Below are 18,951 nucleotides of genomic sequence, written 5' to 3' on the forward strand. Positions count from 1 at the left end.
GATATAGTCAGCTATATTTAGTCAGATATATTTAAAAAGAGAGAGAGAGAGAGAAACTTACTGAAAATAATCATTCCATTCCAAAGTTTTATCAGTGGGTATCATGGCCATATGATTTTTGGATCCTGTGATAAGACTCAGTCATAAGGCTCAAAGACATTCTCAGTTTAATTTTTTACTGACTGAGATTAAGAATTGGTCTTTTTGTTCAATCCTATATATCTAGAATGTCTCTACTTCCTTTCCATCATCTATTTCCAAACTATTCTTTCTTCCTTTCTTTCTCTTTCTTTCTGTCTCTCTCCCCCTCTTTCTCTCTCTCTCCCTCTTTTTCTTTTTCTTTCTTCTTTCTTTCTTTCTTTCTTTCTTTCTTTCTTTCTTTCTTTCCTTCTCAGAGTCCCTCTTTCTTATTATACCTTGTATTATAAACTGACTGAAGTTGCCAATGATGCTAAAATTCTGCTTTCCACCTTTTACCCCCAAATCTACAAGTTCTTCTTAGTTTAAGATTTATTATTTGCCTCTCAATTTAACACAAGTAAGAATATATCCAAATATTTCGCCATGGCATAAAATTACCATTCTTCTACCCTCAAATATTATCATGCTTGTATCTGACACTTATCAATACGGCCAATTAAACATTTAATTTATTTTTTGTTTATTTTTTTTTTGCTGAAACCATGCTACTGCATACAAAAGGGTGGAACAGATGCAACAGGTACTAAGACACTGCAACAGTGCCCACTGGGTACAATGAAGGATTGGATTAAAGAAAAAAACAGGGAAAGAGGAGACATTGTCATGTGGGAGGTTTTCAGTAGGAAATGTTGACTAACTGGATTGTAGCAAAAAGGGAATAGGGGTATTAAAAGTGAATGTTGGGTTTTTCTTTGTCACCTTGGAAGCCAATGGTGCCAATTACCATAATGGGAAGATTGGGAGAAGAGTGGAGGTTGAAGGTGTGGAAAAATGTAGACGCCTTTAAGGAGTCCTCAATTTTGGCATCTAAGTAGATATTTCAAATAGGTAGAGATAGGTACTTATAGATCAAGAGAGGTATAAATATAGACACATAAGTTTGGGGAGCTGTCATCCATCAGTAGAGATCTTTTAAAACCATTTCACTTTATGAGACCTTATAGAAAGAAACTATAGATGAAGAAGTGTGGTAAACCAATCCCAAATCCTAGCCCTTCAAAATTACAAGTTCTAGCAGAGAAGGAAGGAATAGAAAAAAACAACAAAAAAAAGTTATAATAAATAGTCATTGAAACAAAGGAAAATAGGGTGCTGAGAAATGTTTTTGTTTTGTTTTATTTTCTCAAAATAGCTGTATAGGAATGTCTCCTTTACATTCGGAAAAATGAGGTATTTCATATTAGATGTAAAATTTTAAAGTTTGTCACAATACCCCTTTAAGTAAGAGTGCAAATCCTTTAAACCATTAATTGCTATCCATTTCCTTCGGACAGAATATTATTTTTAAATGAACTATGGAATTAATATGAAGAGATTAAAAACAGATAAAAAAGAAAGAAGAAAAAAAACAGATAAAAGAACAAAAGAGTTAATCAACAGAAATTGTATAAGGGAAAATCTGTGCAATTGCTTGCCTGTGACATAGCAATACCAGTATTTATGTTTTAGATTAGAATTTAGTGTACAAATTTCAAAGACGTGAAAATTGTACCTAATTTTTACATACTCAGAAACTGCAAAGTTTTAGGTAAATATAAATATCGCAAATTTTATCATATGTGGAGAAGATGAATAAAATTTTGTTCCAGTACACATGACACCAGGATTATAAACCGATTTGTATGTGTGCACGTATGTTTGCATATACATAAACATGAACACACACACAGTTTCGTTTCTCTTTGTGTGAACTTTCTTGCCACAACTTCAAAATCCACATGAAAAACTCTGCCTTTAAATTCTCTGACCATCCTGACTTTTCCTGTTGCTTATGGTGCCAAGTTTTCTACTTTACAACTCCCTTCAGAATCCAGATATCTAATGTACAACTTTGGCTAGTGGTGGTAAGGGCAACGAATTGTTCTCTGTTAATTCATTAGCCAGATAATGTGTTACCTCTCTAAGGAAATGGAATGTCTAACTCTCTATATACTTCTCCTACAAAAAGACCACAGGGAAAACTACTAATGCTGGAAATTTAAAAGATCCAACAGGGAGTTAACTTATTCATGGGAGACTTCCTTAGATTTCTTTAAATTACATTAATAGAGCAGCTGCCTGCTCCAATAATGCATAAATCAATCCCTTAAGCTACAAGTTGCTCAAGGAATGGAAATATTTTCAGTTCAATTTCTTCTAAGAATGATAGCAAACAAAATACTTTTTGTCATTATTGGTGGTGGTGTTTTCACTGGCAAGGTTGTAATAAATAGAATTAGATTTGAAATTTAAATGATGTGCGAGACTTCTAAATAGACTCCTTCCCTTTTATAATCATGCATACTGATCTATGCATAATGGTTTATGTGGCAAATATGAAATGGAAGAGAAAATCATCCCTAATTGACTTTTGATTAATAGGTAATATATAACCATCCTCATGGTGGCAAAATCTGACTATAATAACTATTATTTGTGAAGAATGAATGAATACAAGGAGTATGGTTATATTGATATTCTGGTTTTACTATTTATTTTCTAATTTCAGTATTTCCCCCACTCTCAAAACTTCAATAACCATCTCTATGCAAATGATCTCTAATCTGAGTTCAGGTTTGTTGTTGTTGTTTTGTTTTGTTTTTTCAAATTGTGCCTGGACAATCCTACTTATGCTATACACCAGAACTTATAGACAATATACATAAAACCTACCACGTCATTAAGCATTTTAAAATCAATTTACTCTTTTGCTATACTAATCTTAAAGTTACTCACTGCTGACTTTTTTTGCACTTCTGCTCATGTCCTATATCTGGAGAGTTCTTAAATCAGATTGGAATTGTGGTTTAAATACATAGCCTCCCTCTTTCCACTCTATCTCACTCCAATTACCATCATGCTCTGTGCTCTTTGGGTGATGTCCCCCACTTGTGTGCTTTTTCAATTAGATCTACCCTTCAGACTGTACTTTGTGACATAATTAAATGTGAGTTCTTAAACCAACACTCTCCAACTCTAAAGAAGAGGACTATATATGTCAGTCCCGATTAATGATATAAGTGACAGTGTAGTGCTATAAGGAAATGATGGTGTTTTCAGTAAATAGAGCTGAGTCAATCAGATATCTATCAGGCAAAAAAGCAAAAAAATCAATCTTGGCCACTACTTCATACCAGACGCAAAAAATTAATTTCAGATGGATTTAGACCTAGACGTGAAAAGCAAACAATGATGACTTGGAGGAAAAGATAATACTTTTGTGGTCTTGGAGTAGGCAAAGTGTTCTTTTTCTTAAGTAGGCTTCATGCCCAGTGAGGAGCCCAGTGTGGAGCTTGAACTCACAACCATGAGATCAAGACCTGAGATGATATCAAGAGTTCGATGTTTAACCAACTGAGCCACCCAGGCGCCGAGTAGGCAAAATGTTCTTAAACAAGAAACAAGATGCGTTGACCTGGAAAGAAAAAGGATTGATAAATTGCATTGCATTAAGGTTACAAACTTCTTGTATCAAAAGACACAACTAAAAGAGTAATAGGTAAGGTACAGTTTAGGGACAATGACACTGTTCACATTTCCAGTAAAGTATATCCAGACCATACAATTTGAAAAAGTGAATGAGAAAGAAAATCCAATATGGACACGGGCAAAAGACGAAAATGGTTAAAAAAGAGTTGTGAGGAAAGGGAAAATTTCAACTGCAACAATGTACTCATCAGAATGGCAAAAACGAAAAAGAAAGCCAATGCCAAGTAAGGTGATGAGGTGGAAAAGCCAAAATTCTACTTTGGTGGTGGGAGTATCTATAACAACATGGAAAGGCTCCCTGGCTGTATCTATTAAAGCAGAACGTATGACACAAAATTCCACATGGAGATAGAGATCCACAAGAAAAATGTGTTTACAATTAGGTATATTTTAGAATGTCCATAGTGGCCAAAGCATTGCAAATTCTCCAAATGCCCGCCAGTAAAAGACACTAATTATTCCTAGAATGGAATGCTATACATCAATCAAATAAATGACCTATTACTACATATGTCAATAGAAGTAGATATCCCAAATATAACACTGAACAAAATGAACCAGACATGAAAGAGAAAATGTGTATGGTTTCATTTATGTAAAGACGATATCCTGTGTTTGAGGTACTGTTTGTCCATTACGTGAGAATTGAGGCCTAAAAACAAACAAAAATTTACCAACAGCAACATGAAAATCCAAACAACAAAATAGAAGCTGAAAAGACTCATAGATCAAGGAGAGATAAAAAAACAACAACAAGAAAGAAGAGAAGTGGCTAGAGAGGTAAGAGGCCAATTGAAAGAGATGTTGTCATAGAAACTGAAAGAACACTGTGGTTTAAGATGCTGCTGCCTTATGGATAGTTAAGTGTGCATATATATCAGTTGGCAAACCCACATGTGCATCCTGAAACAAAAAACACAAAGTCACCCTATTTATATAGGTCTTTCAGTCAATGCAACTTGGCACCTTTGATCGAGGATCGAGGTTAGACTCCATAAACCAACTTTATTCTTACTTTTGTGATGATGTCTAAAATTTGTTGAACACCGATCCAGATGTGATACAATGTCAGAAAGTCTTATTTTCATCATGAACAATTCTTACAAACCTGCTAACTTTGGTAATCTTGTGACTGCTATTTTAAATAAAAATGGAATTTTTAAGAATTTGATTGGGGCCATCTTGTTCGCTTCTCAGCCTTTCTTTGCAAGTAAATTTCTACCCAACGTACTCTTCCCCAATGATCACCCTATTCTTCCACAGGTGTTCCGAAATCCCCAGGTGCACACAACTACCGGAGCTGATTAACTTCTGTTTTCTCATCAGGACCACTAAAGAGCTGCTCCCCCCACAGCTGTGTGCTTCACATGGATTTCTTGTGACAAAAGAGCTCTTACACTCCTGAACTGAATTTCGTACTATTCAAAAATGGCCCCTTCACTAAAATAAACAACTCCGTTTATTTTAATGTGAATATTTATATCCAAGAAGTATTGTTAATATTTTAAGTGGTTGCAAAAATGTTTGTTGGTGACTGAAAATAGACAACATTGGAATTTTGCAGAAAGTCACTTGACTGGCTTTAAGATACTTTGAAATGTAATTATTTGCAAAGTTGAAAGATTTCATATTCATCGACACAAATTATTTTCATTTTTTTATTAAACAAACATTTCATTAAATGTGCTGATAAATATTTATAAAAGCAATCTGTTTTCAAATTTTTTATTTGTTTTTAGTAATGGTACTTAACTCTGTGTGGTTAGAAATACTGTAGTATTTTCTTCCACAGAAATTACTACTCATTACTGTTAAATTTTAATTTTTTGTCTAATTTGAAGACAAGATCTTATTTAAAAGATCTCTCCTTAAAATTAATATTCAAAGATATACTGAACACTGTGGGGTAATATTTTCATTCTGTCTTATAAAATATATACTACATTTTTTATTTTAAATGTGTAAGTAATAAAGATAGTCTAAAATCTTCACTATAAGAAATGAATATATTGCAAACAATAGTCTTCATATGAAATACATATTTTCTCACCACCTTATATACACCGTTGTCTGCATGGGAAGTCTTTTACCAATTTCAATCAGGAAAAAGTAATATTCCCTGCTATTTCCTTTCACTTGTCAAAAAATTTTCTGAAAGTAAGTTGTTTTTGGCTAAATTGAAGATTAAGTTCCAGAAAAAATAGAATGGATGCCCAAAAAACCACATTATCAGTGCTTTAAAACCCTAAGCCTCCTTAACATGAAAGAATGAATGAATGAATGAATGAATGAATATGTGAATAAATGACTCTTCCAATTATTATTCCCAAGGTCTTGTTTGAAAGAAACAACAGACTGAAAAAATGAAAATACTTTAAATGAGTTTTACAGGGTATCACATACAATTTGACCTGAAAAGTGTCTTTAAGTTTCAGGCGTGATTTGCACAGGAACCTAATCATAGTTACTAAAATTTTACATTAGATTATGAGATACAGTACATAAATCACTCTATACTGTAATTAATATGAAATGAAACTGCAATTTCTATTAGAATATTTCAGGTTCTATTGGTTATAAAGCCTTACTTATATAAGATGCTGATACTAATAATATTATTTTTAATGTTAATACAACAATAATAAAGTAGTTAGATGGAGGAACATTTTTCTGGTAAAGGGAGGTGATGCGTACAACATCTTTTCTTTTTTAAAGTGACTCTCTATTGTACAAAAATTGTCTCCTGAGACACTTATTTATAGATCTGTGCACCTACTTTTAGGAAATGCAATCTGTTTTTTATTATGTGGATTTCAGAAGACACCGAGTTTATATTAGGGCTGCCAAAAAAGAATGAAAAGAGAAATATTCTGAGGCATAATTTTTCCCTTAAGATCACCTGCATTACAAAACGATTTGGCCTGCAGTGTATTAATTTCTCAAAGTCTTCCTCCTCACACGGTAAGTAGGCAGTAGCTCCATACATTTCTAAGCACAAGTGCCAAAGGAGGAGAGAGCATGGAGACCACTGAAACACGTGCGGCAACAACAAAAGCCTCAGCTCTTTCTCCTTTCAGGGATACGAATTATGAGCTATTATGTGTCATTGGAAATATCCTGTGGTGATTTGTTAGGGCCATCATGGCTTGTAACTACCAGAAAGTTTAATGTTTCAATTTCCTGTGGTTTAACACCACCTTAAAGTTGTCAGATATCAAATGGTTCACCTGATTCGATGAGTTACTGTCATTTAGAACCTTCATTGTGAGTTCCGATACTGGTCTTGTGCTTAAAGCTGATGTCTTTTTACATTTTCTCTGCATTGAACATTATAGAAGCAACTGCTCTTGATATTGAATAGTGAAATCCTTTCTACCTATTTCACCAGTAATAAGGGTCACACTGCCTTGCTAGGGATATATATATATATATATATCCATTAAAAACCCCATGAAGCACCGATGTCTATTTGGGGTCTGATGATGGCAAGCATGTGATAGCATTGTCCAGTAAGAGAATTCGAAAATGTGATTTCACATGTGAGCTCTGCACACATTTAATAGAAAATCAAACATTTCATCTTGATGGATCTATGCTGCAGAATTTTCTCTCTGCCTAAAACTATATAGTGCTAATGTGTGAACATGATATTTATAATGCAAGGTGTTTTTGGTAGACTGCACCTCCCATTAGAAAAGAGTTCAGCGGCCTCACTCAGTGACCAGAGTAAGTGTCAGTACTAGTGAGTTAAACAATACTAGTAATAAATGCTAATTTAAGAATATTTAAGTATTAAATTATACAGTTGAATTATATGATAATTAAATATTAAGTTAAATATTTAACTTAGCTCCAGTAATTTAGTATGTCCTTACTACTACAGAAAACCTTAGGCAGCTTAAAAATATTATTTCATTTAATTCATTGTACAGTTCTATAGAGTAAGTTTTATCACTATTAACATTTTATAGATGAGGAATATAAGGCTTAAGGAAATTAAGTAGTATTTTTGAAAAGTTTTAGGAGTTTATTTATGTTGAGAGAGAGATAGAGAGAGAGGGGGAGGAAGAGAGGGAAGGTGAGAGCAGGGTAGGGGCAGAGAGAGAGAGAGAGGGAAAGAGAGAATCCCAAGCAGGTTCTACCTGTCAACACAGAGCCTGATGCGGGGATCCATCCCACAAACCATGAAATCATGGCCTGAGTCGATTTCAAAGTCAGATGCTTAACCAACTGAGCCACCCATGTGCCCCTTAAGTAGTATTCCAATAGTTACATATCTGATAAATTATGATTTCCAGGTTCCAGTTATCACCTATATCACCTCTAGAACAGATAGATTGTTTTCAGTACTCCTCAGAATACTCTTCTAAGATATAATTTTATTTATCTATTCTATTAATTACCAGACAGATTTTCATGGCACGTATATTCAAGAAAACACTCCATGTGACTTAACTGTAAATGGTTTAAGGCTACTATTTTTTTAGTGTTTATTTATTTTTAGAGGGAGAGAGAGAGAGAGAGCGAGCTTGAGTAGGGGAGGGGCAGAGAGCAGGGGAGAGAGAATCCCAAGCAGGCACTGTACTGTCAGCACAGAGCCCAATGTGGGGCTCAAACTCACAAACTGTGAGATCATGACCTGAGCTGAAATCAAGAGACTGATGGATGCTTAACTGACTGAACCACTGAGGTGCTCCTTAATGCTACTATTACGTTGGAATAAAGCTCATTATCATATACAAAAATGATTCGAATTTAAACAGAATAATGTAATGAAGATCGTGTACCTGAACATGTTGACTAGAATACGCAGAATTACCTTTAGGAGATAATCACATTATGATGATGGAGCCCTCAGGAATGAAATCAATGCCCTTTTATTTTATTTTTAATGTTTTATTTATTTTTGAGAGAGAAAGAGAGAAAGAGAGAGCAGGGGAGGGGCTGAGAGAGAGAGCGGGAAACACAGAATCTGAAGCTGGCTCCAGGATCTGAGCCGTCAGCACAAAGCCTGATGTGGGGCTCAAACCCATGGGAGTCATGAGATCATCACCTGAGCTGAAGTTGGATGCTTACGTGACTGAGCCCCTAAATCAGTGCCATTTTAAAAGAGACCCCAGAGAGCTTCCTCAGCCTTTCCCCTGTATGAGGATCCAGTGAGAAGTTGGCAACCCTGGAGAGGGCTCTCATCACAAATAGACCATGCTGGTGCCATGTTTTTGTACCTCCACCCTCTAGAATTGTGAGAACTAAATTTCTGTTCTTTTTAAGTCACCTAGATAGTCTATGGTACTTTGTCATGAAACAGGCAGAATTGACCAAGACAATGGTTATGTATATACAGATATACCAACTCCACAATAACCTATTACTGAGTTTCAGTACAATACATATAACAGCACATATGACAGTTAAATCACATGACTCAACCGGGTATGGCCGGATTCTGTCCCTCTCTCCTGGGAATCCTGAGTTGGGCTGAACATGGTGGTAGATGAAGATGAGTCACGCTGACCCCAGTACCTAAAAGAAATTAATTCCTTTCTCACACAGTTTATATGTCCTTCCTGAAAGGATATATAATACAGTTTACCTACTTTTTTTTGAAGGGTTTCCTATTCTCTGTCATTCCAATGTTTTGTTTTTAGGAAGCCTTGTTTTCTTTTACTTAAATTCAAAGCATCTTACTACAACATACCTTAGAACACAATCTTATTATTTTCACTTAAATTATCCTCAAGTTCCTTTAATCAACACTTACTAAGCACTTCCTATAGGCAAAAGGATAAAATAAAAACTAAGCTTAAATCTATAAATTGAAAATAAGGCATGAAACAAACAATTACTAAGCCTTTACTTTGGGCCAGTAATATATTTAACCTATACTTTTGGGCAAAGCAATTTGTAAAACAGATGTTTGGTGTTAGAGATAGTATGGAAATAAATGACTACGAAATCAGTTTAGTATGCTTTGAGTTAAAATTACTCTATTCCAACAAACATTCATTAAATATCTATGGTATAGTCCAGAATTGTAAATTAGCTTATGTTAAAAGCGCACTCCAAGTCGTGTATTTTATTATGAATTTAATTTTATAAGGGAAGGGAATGTTTCTTCCACAATACTCTGTAATGAACTTTTCACCAAAATGTAGGAACTGTGTGCCTATCATTATCTTATCTCTGTGTTATAATTTTATGCCTTTTGAATTTGTTTTGCATGCTCAAAGCTAAAGGGAAATGAGGAATGGAACAGACGTCTAAGCAGAAACAACTGAAAAATAACATATACTATTAAGCACACTCATCGTGAAGTTCACATCCCTGAAGTCCTACGGGTCCACTCTCCTGGAGGGAAGGGAAGCCCAGATTGCTGAGGCAGCCTCCTGACTCCACTTTTCCAATCAAGGATTCACTCTAAGGAGGATGGGACTCTGAGAAGCTGAAGTCACCCGAAGTGGGGAGACTGTGGAACTTGACAGAGTTTTGAACAGTTGCACAGTATTGATGAGAGAACAGAAATTGGAATTCAAGGCCAGTCTAAGAGAAGGGTCCTGGATTACATACCAAAATTTTGATTGGGACCCTCCAGTGATATGCGTTAGATTGGATGAATGGAAAGGAGCCCAGGACTCTCTGTAATTGACGCCAGCTTCAGATCATGTCAGTGTCAGTTCAGGTTAACTGCAGATGCTTAATTGACTCTTGAAACAAACATTTTTAAAGGAAAAAACAATTAGAGTTTTAAATTGTCATGCAATATTTCAAATGTAATTTCTGGGTCTTAGGCAAAAATAGGCAGGCATGCAACAAGAAAATAACCAAAAGCAAACCGAAAGGGAGGGAAAAAACCCAGAAGCCAAAATATCATAGTGAAACTGCCAGAAACAAAGACAAAGGAAAATTATAAAGGCATCCAGAAAATAAAATAAAGAAGCCGGTAAAAAGGCAATTACCTTCAAAGACTCCCCCAAAGAAACAATAGAAGCGGCACACAATGGACTGGCATCTTTGAAATGCCGACCTCGAATTCAATACCCCGTGAAAACATCATTCATAAATGAAGACAAAGTAAATTCTCAGGAAGACAAAAGCTGGGAGAAGTCAGCTGTGTAAGGCTCTGATGAAAGGAAATACTGCTGGAAGATTTTCTAGCATTGGAAAACAATGACAGAGAGAACCGTGGGGATACAGAAAGACATGAGGAGTGATATTCTGAGTAGATAAGAGGGTGGATCAAAAAATTAGCAAGAAATATTCATGTCTTGTGGAGCTTTATATATACTTACGCATACACTATATGCATACACTATATATACAGTGGACCCTTGAACAACTTAGATTTGAACTGTGAGTCCACGTGTATGCAGATTTTCTTTCAATAAACACCGTTCAGTAGTGTAAATGTATTTCTCGTTCTTTTGATTTGCTTGACATTTTTTCTGTTGCTTACTTTATTGTAAGAATACAGCATGTAATACATATAATGTACAAAATATGTGTCAGTCGACTGTTTATGTTACTGGTAGAGCTCTGGTCAACAGTAGGCTGTTAGTAAAGTTTTTCAGGAGTCAAATGTTATATGCACATTTTCAACTGCACTGCAGTCAATGCCTCTAACCCCCACATTGTTCAAGGATCAACTGTATATGTATGTATATACAGACACACATTAATTAAAGTACACACATAAGAACAAAAGGTATGGGGAAATATTTAGAAGCAAAGTGTTCTAAGAATTCTAATACACCTGCATTGTCTGCAATGTGGAAACATTTTAATTTTATTTTACTTTAAATGACTCAAGGTTGTATCTTATAAGTTTTAGGTAAATGATTAATTAAAACTAAAACAATCAATAACTAACAAGTTATCAGAAAGGAAAATGGAAAAATTTTAAAAATAGTACATCTGAAAGAATGGAGGAAAGGAGGGGAAAATCATAAAAATAAAAGTGTATTTGAACACAAGTGTATCAGTAATTAGAATAATTATAAATGAATTAAACCACTAACTAAAATAAAAAGGTTGCCATAGTGGATTTTAAAAACAAAGCAATTTTCTGCTGCCTATAACCATTACAACTTCCATATAAATCTAAAATATGTTAAATGGGGTGGAAAAAAAGATATGTAATAAAAACACTAATCAAAATAGATCATGCTTAGCTATATATAAAAGCACTTTAAATTACATTGGCATATGGCAAGCATTCAGTAAATAATAACAATTATATGTATTACATCTCATGATCGACCTTGAGACTTTTTTTATTTGGATTTTTTTTTCTTTCTGTACTCTTCACAGTGTTCAATTTTTTCCCCACATTGTTTATCACAGAATTTCCTCATTGCAGAATTATCTAACACTGATGTTATTGTTGACATATTTTTTAGGTGTGTGCAATGATAATGTTTCACAACAAATCCCAAATCTCAATGGCACACAACTACAAGAATTTATATTTCTCACTTATGGTTAAATATTTGGTTTAGGTGTGCTCCATAAGTCACCCATTTTGGGATTCACAGCCCCTTGGGTTATATTCTTTTCAAGGTAGTTGGTGGAAAGATAAGAGCTAAGCCAAAGCAAAAAATAAAAGCTACAAAAGCATATTCTAAGCAGAAGTTCATGCCATGTCTCCGAACATCCTATAATTGGCCACAGTAATCATCTGGCCAGGCCCTCATCGATGTGATGTGGTTTTAATATTTGCATTCTCTCCTGGAGGCACTTTAAAGTCATAAGGCAAATGTTAAGAATTTTATTACAAAAAGGGAGTGAAGACTTGGGGCAATAATTTAATCTATCACGCCAGGCAAACTCACATTATTATTGGATTCATTGTCACTTTCATAAGGAATCCTACCCATGATTCCACTGTCTAGATACTACATTGCAATATGTTCAAGAAGAATAACATTTTATCCTCTATTAAAACCATGCACCATTTTATCACAGCTGGTTTATTATCTTTCTTGCCTATTAATATATGCTTGTTCGAGACAAACTCTGAAAATATGCATAAATTGTATGTAATTTACGTATAAATTTGTATAAATTACATATTTTTAAATTTTAGTCGAATATATGATTCATAATAAGTGCTCAGTAAATATTTGTAGAAAGAATGAATAGAAGAATCCTGGGCTATTTCAATATGCTTTTCGTCTGGATGGACAGCTCTAGAAAACCACACGCTTCTATAAATCATTTTCCTGAACTTACAGAAATATCTACACAGAAATTCCAGCTACATTTGATTTCGTAGATTTCAGGTAAAACATGGAAGGTCTGAACAGGTGATCCAAACACATAAAATAATAAATATAATATCCAAAATTAGAGAGAGAGGGATTTTCTTAAAACGAATTATCTCATACTTTTCATAGCTTATGGGGCATCTGGAAAAAATTATAGTGTAGTGTAATGTACATATAATTTCCCTCAACTTCAAAAATAAAATCTAAAAAGCCTCATCAGAAGACTAACAATATAGAATAATAAAATTGACATGTCCACTATTTTAAAAAAAAATAAAAAAGAATTTAAATATTTGTGATTTAATGGAATGCTCTCGTACATCTATACACTCAGGGTTTTGCTGTTGTTTATTAATTGATTAAAAGAAGGGATGAAATTCTTGGAGCATAAAACTTTACCACGGTATCCTGATGTTATGCATTATACTTTTTTTTATTTAGAATATTTTGTTTTATCTTTCGCTCTTCTTTTGTCCTTATGATTTAACGCAGTGGTACCTAGAAGACTATATATAATTGATTATTCCTACAAAGATCTCTACATTTTAGTATATGTGCTGCCGAAGCAAGCACTTACACTTCATTTTTTAAAAATCTTTGTTATTTATTTATTAAAAAAAAAAACCTTTTTTAATGTTTTTATTTTTGACACAGAGAGAGACAGAGCATGAACAGGGGAGGGGCAGAGAAAGAGGGAGACGCAGAATTGGAAGCAAGCTCCAGGCTCTGAGCTGGTAGCACAGAGCCCAATGCGGGGCTCGAACCCACCAACCCCGAGATCATGACCTGAGCTGAAGTCCGGCGGCGCTCAACCGAGTCACCCAGGCACCCCAGCACTATACACTTTAAAGAGTGACAATTCCTTGGGCATCTGGGTAGCTCAGGCTGTAGAGCACGGGGAACTTCTGCTCAGGTCAGGATCTCAAGGTTTGTGAGTTCAAATCCTGCATCTGGCTGGCTATGGAGTCAACATGGAGCCTGCTTCAGCTACTCTGTCCCCTCTGCCTCTGCCTGTCTGCTGCTTGCACACTCTATCTAACAATAAACATTTAAAAAAGAATGAAGATCGTTACATCTGTGATTTAGTATTTTTTTATATTTGAATTTGAAGATTGCATTGAAAACATGGTGAAAACAAATAAATGAGATCCCATATTACCTATAGGTTTTTATAGACCCCTCAGTTTATATATATATATAAATTTTTAATGTTAATTTTTGAGAGAGAGAGAGAGAGAGAGAGAGAGAGTGAGCGGGCAAGGGGCGGAGAGAGCTGGAGACACAAAATCTGAAACAGTCTCTGGGCTCTGAGCTATCAGCACAGAGCCTGACGTGGGGCTTGAACCCATGAACTGTGAGATCATGACCTGAGCTGAAGTCTGACACTTAACCGACTGAGCCACCCAGGCATGCCCCTCAGTTTATATTTTTATACTTCTGAGATTAGTCATTAATATCTCATGCTATCTCATTAGGCTATTTCTTAGACTCTTGGCTTCATGAGGACAGGGACAGGGAACTCTTGGGAACTCAATGACCAGCACTGAAACAGCTTCACAAGAGGGCTCAGTATATATTAATCAGGTGATTAAACCTGGGGACTTGTTTCAGGATGAATCTAAAAATGCTGACTGGGATGCCTGGGTGGCTTAGTCAAGTAAGTGTGATCAAATGTCTGACCCTCGTTTCAGCTCAGGTCATGATCTTACGGTTCTTGGGTTGGAGCCCTGCATTGGACTCCGTGCTGGCAGTGCAGAGGCTGCTTGGGATTCTCTCTCTCTCCCTGTCTCTCTCTGCCCCTCCCCCTCTCTAAATAAATAAACTTTAAAAAAATAATAAAAAGTAGGTGCCTGAATGGCTCAGTCGGTTGAGCCTCTGACTTCTGTCTAGGTCATGCTCTCACGGTTTGTGGGTTTGAGCCCTATGTAGAGCTCTGTACTGACAGATGAGAGGCTGGAGCCTGCTTCAGATTCTGGGTCTCCTTCTCTATCTGCCCCTCCCCTGCTCATGCTCTGTCTCTCGAAAATGAATAAACACTTACAAAAATTAACAAAAAATAAAAGTCCTGATACATTCAACACTTTTATGTGTAAAATGAATTTTTAAAATTCAGGGAATCAGTTTAGTAAAAAAATATTCCATTTATATCTTCCTTAAATATTTTCATTTTATAAAAATCAGTTTCTATCTTTCAAGGTTTTTACTGCATTTTTTTTTTTTTTTTTTTTTTTTTTTTTTGCAGCTGCCAATGATGTGTCAGGCCATTTTTCAGTATATTGGTGGTGAGATCACTGACTGACCAATCAGAATAGTCCTGAACTTGACACCGTAATCACAAAAAACAGACAGGCACAAAAGCAGAAAGATATTTTTAAAATATATAGCTAGCAAAAGCTGAGCCTCCATAATTTATAAATAGCTCCTCAAAGTGATTAGAAAAATAAAAACTAACAAAAAATGGGAAGGACATTTTTAAAAAGCTTATATACATAGAAACCTGAATTTCTAATAAACACGTAATTTTATCAGTAATCAGCATAATGTCGCTTAAAAATGAGGTATTATTCCACATCAGTATCCCAAAACTTAAAAGTCAGCCAAAATAAAATTTTCATGAGACTGTAGTAATGTGAACTGTCATATGCTGCTGATGGAAGCATAAATATGTATAATTTTGGAGGCCTATCACCAACATTTAGTAAAGTTGAATTGTGCACATTTGTGAAACAGCAAATCCGTAACTATGTATATAGCCAGAGATATCTGATACACAAAATGTCCACTGTCTCAATGTCCATAGCAATCAAAGGTGGAAGCAACTTTAAATTCCTCACATAAAGCATTGACCAGTATGTTGTGATTTTTGAATATAAAGGTAGTATAAAGCCATTAAAAGGAGTGAACAGAAGCTCTTTGTATGAACAAAGATACAGAAAACACAGTAATGAACCACAGCACGTTGACCCATGCTGATACTATTCACATCAAGTTTGATACATTGTCTGTGGATGAATTGGCATGAATTAGCCTTATTGAAATACTCATGGAAACCATAGAGATGAAACAGAATAGTTCTGTCCTGAATCTTGGAAAGGCGAAAGGCAGTGGGATGAAAAGAAGAGCTTAAACTCTCGACACTCCTGTTTCTACCATCAGTAGCAAGTGTGGTGAGGGCTGCAACTCAATAAATTTATGTCACATACATCAGATGGTTCCCCTCCTTCTCATAATCTGAATAGCTTATTAAAATATAAGAAAAAGGTAGAATGCACATATGGATTGTATGTGGCAGGGAAAGACCAGTAAGGAGGATAGGATCTAGTTTTGAAAAGTATGGGTGGCTTAGTTGGTTACGCGACTCTTGATTTTAGCTCTGGTCATGATCTCATGGTTTGTGAGATTGAGTCTCATATCAGTCTCTGCACTGACAGTGTCGAGCCTGATTGGGACTCTCTCTCTCCCCAAATAAATAAATTAATTTAAAAAAAAGTGTAATTCTAAATAGATTGATTAAATGAGAGAAATGGGTGAAAATAGATTAATGCATTTTCTTTCAGACACTTTGTTCAAAAAGATAATATAATACCATCACACCCACAATCACCATCACCACTGGCAACAATAACCACTTTTTCAATAAATTTTTATGATAAAAGCTACAAGAAAAATGCATCACTAAGCAGAAATCCTCCAACTGAAGTGTGCAGTAAGTAGTTGTGGTGAACATCTGAGGATTTTATCTTCCTTTTGTTCTTGCTACCAAGAACTACAGTTCCTAGTTCTCTAGAGGTGTACGTTTTTCTCTGTGTGCTTTGTAATTTTTGCAGTCCTCTCTCTTTCTCTCTTCCCCTCCCTCCCTCTTGCACTCTGAATGGATCTCTCTCCTCACTCCCCTCTCCCAAGCTTTCTATATCATTTATCCTCTATCAACTAAACTTTTATTTCTCTAATAGGCAATTTATAATTTGTAGATAAAACCTACCAACTTCTATTTTCAAGAATTTAAAACTTAACTAGTTCATTTCTTTTATTTTCATCATAAAAATAATTTTATAATCAATCCTTCTGTATTACTACATATAGCATTACAATTCTATTTATTTGTGGTCAATAATATGATAGCAGATTTTCATTCTTACCATCAAGGATTGGAAATGTTATATTAATTTTGTTTGCATTTGAGTAGTATTAAATTTACAGCTGTTTTCTTCAAACCTCTCTGGTCGGTGTTTAACAAAAATGGTCCTCCAGTGTTCTTTTCTAGAGTATTTTGAGATATGTACTCCTATAATCAAGTTTCTTAGCTCCCATTTTGGGGTATATGAATCAGAATCTCTGAAGAATGCATTTCCTTTTCCTCCATTTTAAAGCAGCATCCACAAAGATCCCTGTGCACACTGAAGTGTGAGCCAATTGTTTTAAGTCTTGAATTTAAATTTTTATAATATCATGTTTATTCTTTCAAAGTTATATTCGCCAACTTTATTGATTATTTTCCTTGCCATTCTGCCACATTCACTGAGGTATTCACATAATTTGCTATTACTAGAACTATAAATGCAATTTCCTCAACATTTTGAAGAGACAATATTTTCAAGAAGATTGTTATTTCCTATGCTTTCTCAATTTTCATAATATTCTTATTATACTAAGGTGGCAAGAATTCAAATAGCTTTTCAGATGTGGCTTCAATTACTTGTCACCTATGTGGCTTTGAGTAAATTTTCAATAAAGTAGATCTACTGTTTGCATTTTTAAAATCTATCATCAAATTAACTCGATTATGTTTCTTTTTTTTAAAGAAAATAAAGACAGTGGCCTTAAAGTGGAAATATACAACATACAGATGCAATCCGAAATTAGCCTATCAGGATCATAGCAGAGAAGGTGCAATATTCAGAAAATTATTGCTTAAAATAGCCTGTAGAAAGAATAGGGAAAATCATAGAATGGTTGGACACATAAACTATATTGGCCTCTGTGTGTGTATGTGTGTGAAAACACATGTTTTAATTATTTGTACATTTTTCTTGAAGTTATGGAAGGTTGTAAACAAACATCACAATAACCAAGAGAATTGACAAAGATCATCCGCATTTAAAAGTTATTTAAAAATTTAAAATAAAAAATTATGTAAGGTTAAAAATATTCAATTTTCCAATATGGACAATAAATATGTTAATTTTTTTGTGAATTTTAAAGTTTTGGTGACTGGCCTGTCCTCTTTAGTCAATAAAATAATTTTCTTTTTCCCTTCTTTACCAAGCGTATGATGTAAATGATACCAAATTGTATTTCACATTTGAATGCCCAAAGAAATAATTTAATTTTGTGTCCCTGTGGCAGGTTGAGCACATTTTGCTTTGATGGCATCTTCTTGGCTAAAAGTTAAAGTTCTCTTGTTAGATCTTGGCAATAAGCCCTTTTCTTATTTAGCCACAAACTGTTCCCAGCCCTTCTCATCCACTGCTAATTAAATGTATCCACATCAATGCCAAAAAACAGGAATAGCTTCTGCTGGTGAACCACTATTAGGAAGAATCGTGAAAGTGAGAGAACACAGTAGGTTAGTGTAATAGGCTGAATTTCTATTTTATTTTATTTTATTTTATTAATTTGGGAGAGAGAGAGAGAGCATGAGTGGGGGGAGGGGCAGAGAGACAGAGAGAGAGAGAGAGAGAGAGGGAGAGAGAGAGAAGGAGAGAGAGAATCTTAGGCAGGCTCCATGCTCAGCCCGGATCCCAATATGGGGCTCAATTCTATGACCCTGGGATCATAACCTGAGTTAAAATCAAGAGTAGGTTGGGTTCAGGCAACCAGCTGAGCCACTGAGCCGCCCCAAGAGGCGGAATTTCTAAATTGCCCACTCAAAGATGCCCCATCATAATTTCCAGCATCTATGAATAAGATATCATCCCCATAATTGTGTCATTATGCAGTATGATGCAGTTGATCAGAAATAAAAAGGATTATCCTGGGTGCATCCACGGCAATTTTCTGAACCCTTAAAAGCAGTAAA

This window comes from Panthera pardus, unplaced genomic scaffold (assembly GCF_024362965.1).
Source record: "Panthera pardus isolate Hobbes unplaced genomic scaffold, ASM2436296v1 HiC_scaffold_2, whole genome shotgun sequence".
NCBI lineage: Eukaryota > Metazoa > Chordata > Mammalia > Carnivora > Felidae > Panthera > Panthera pardus.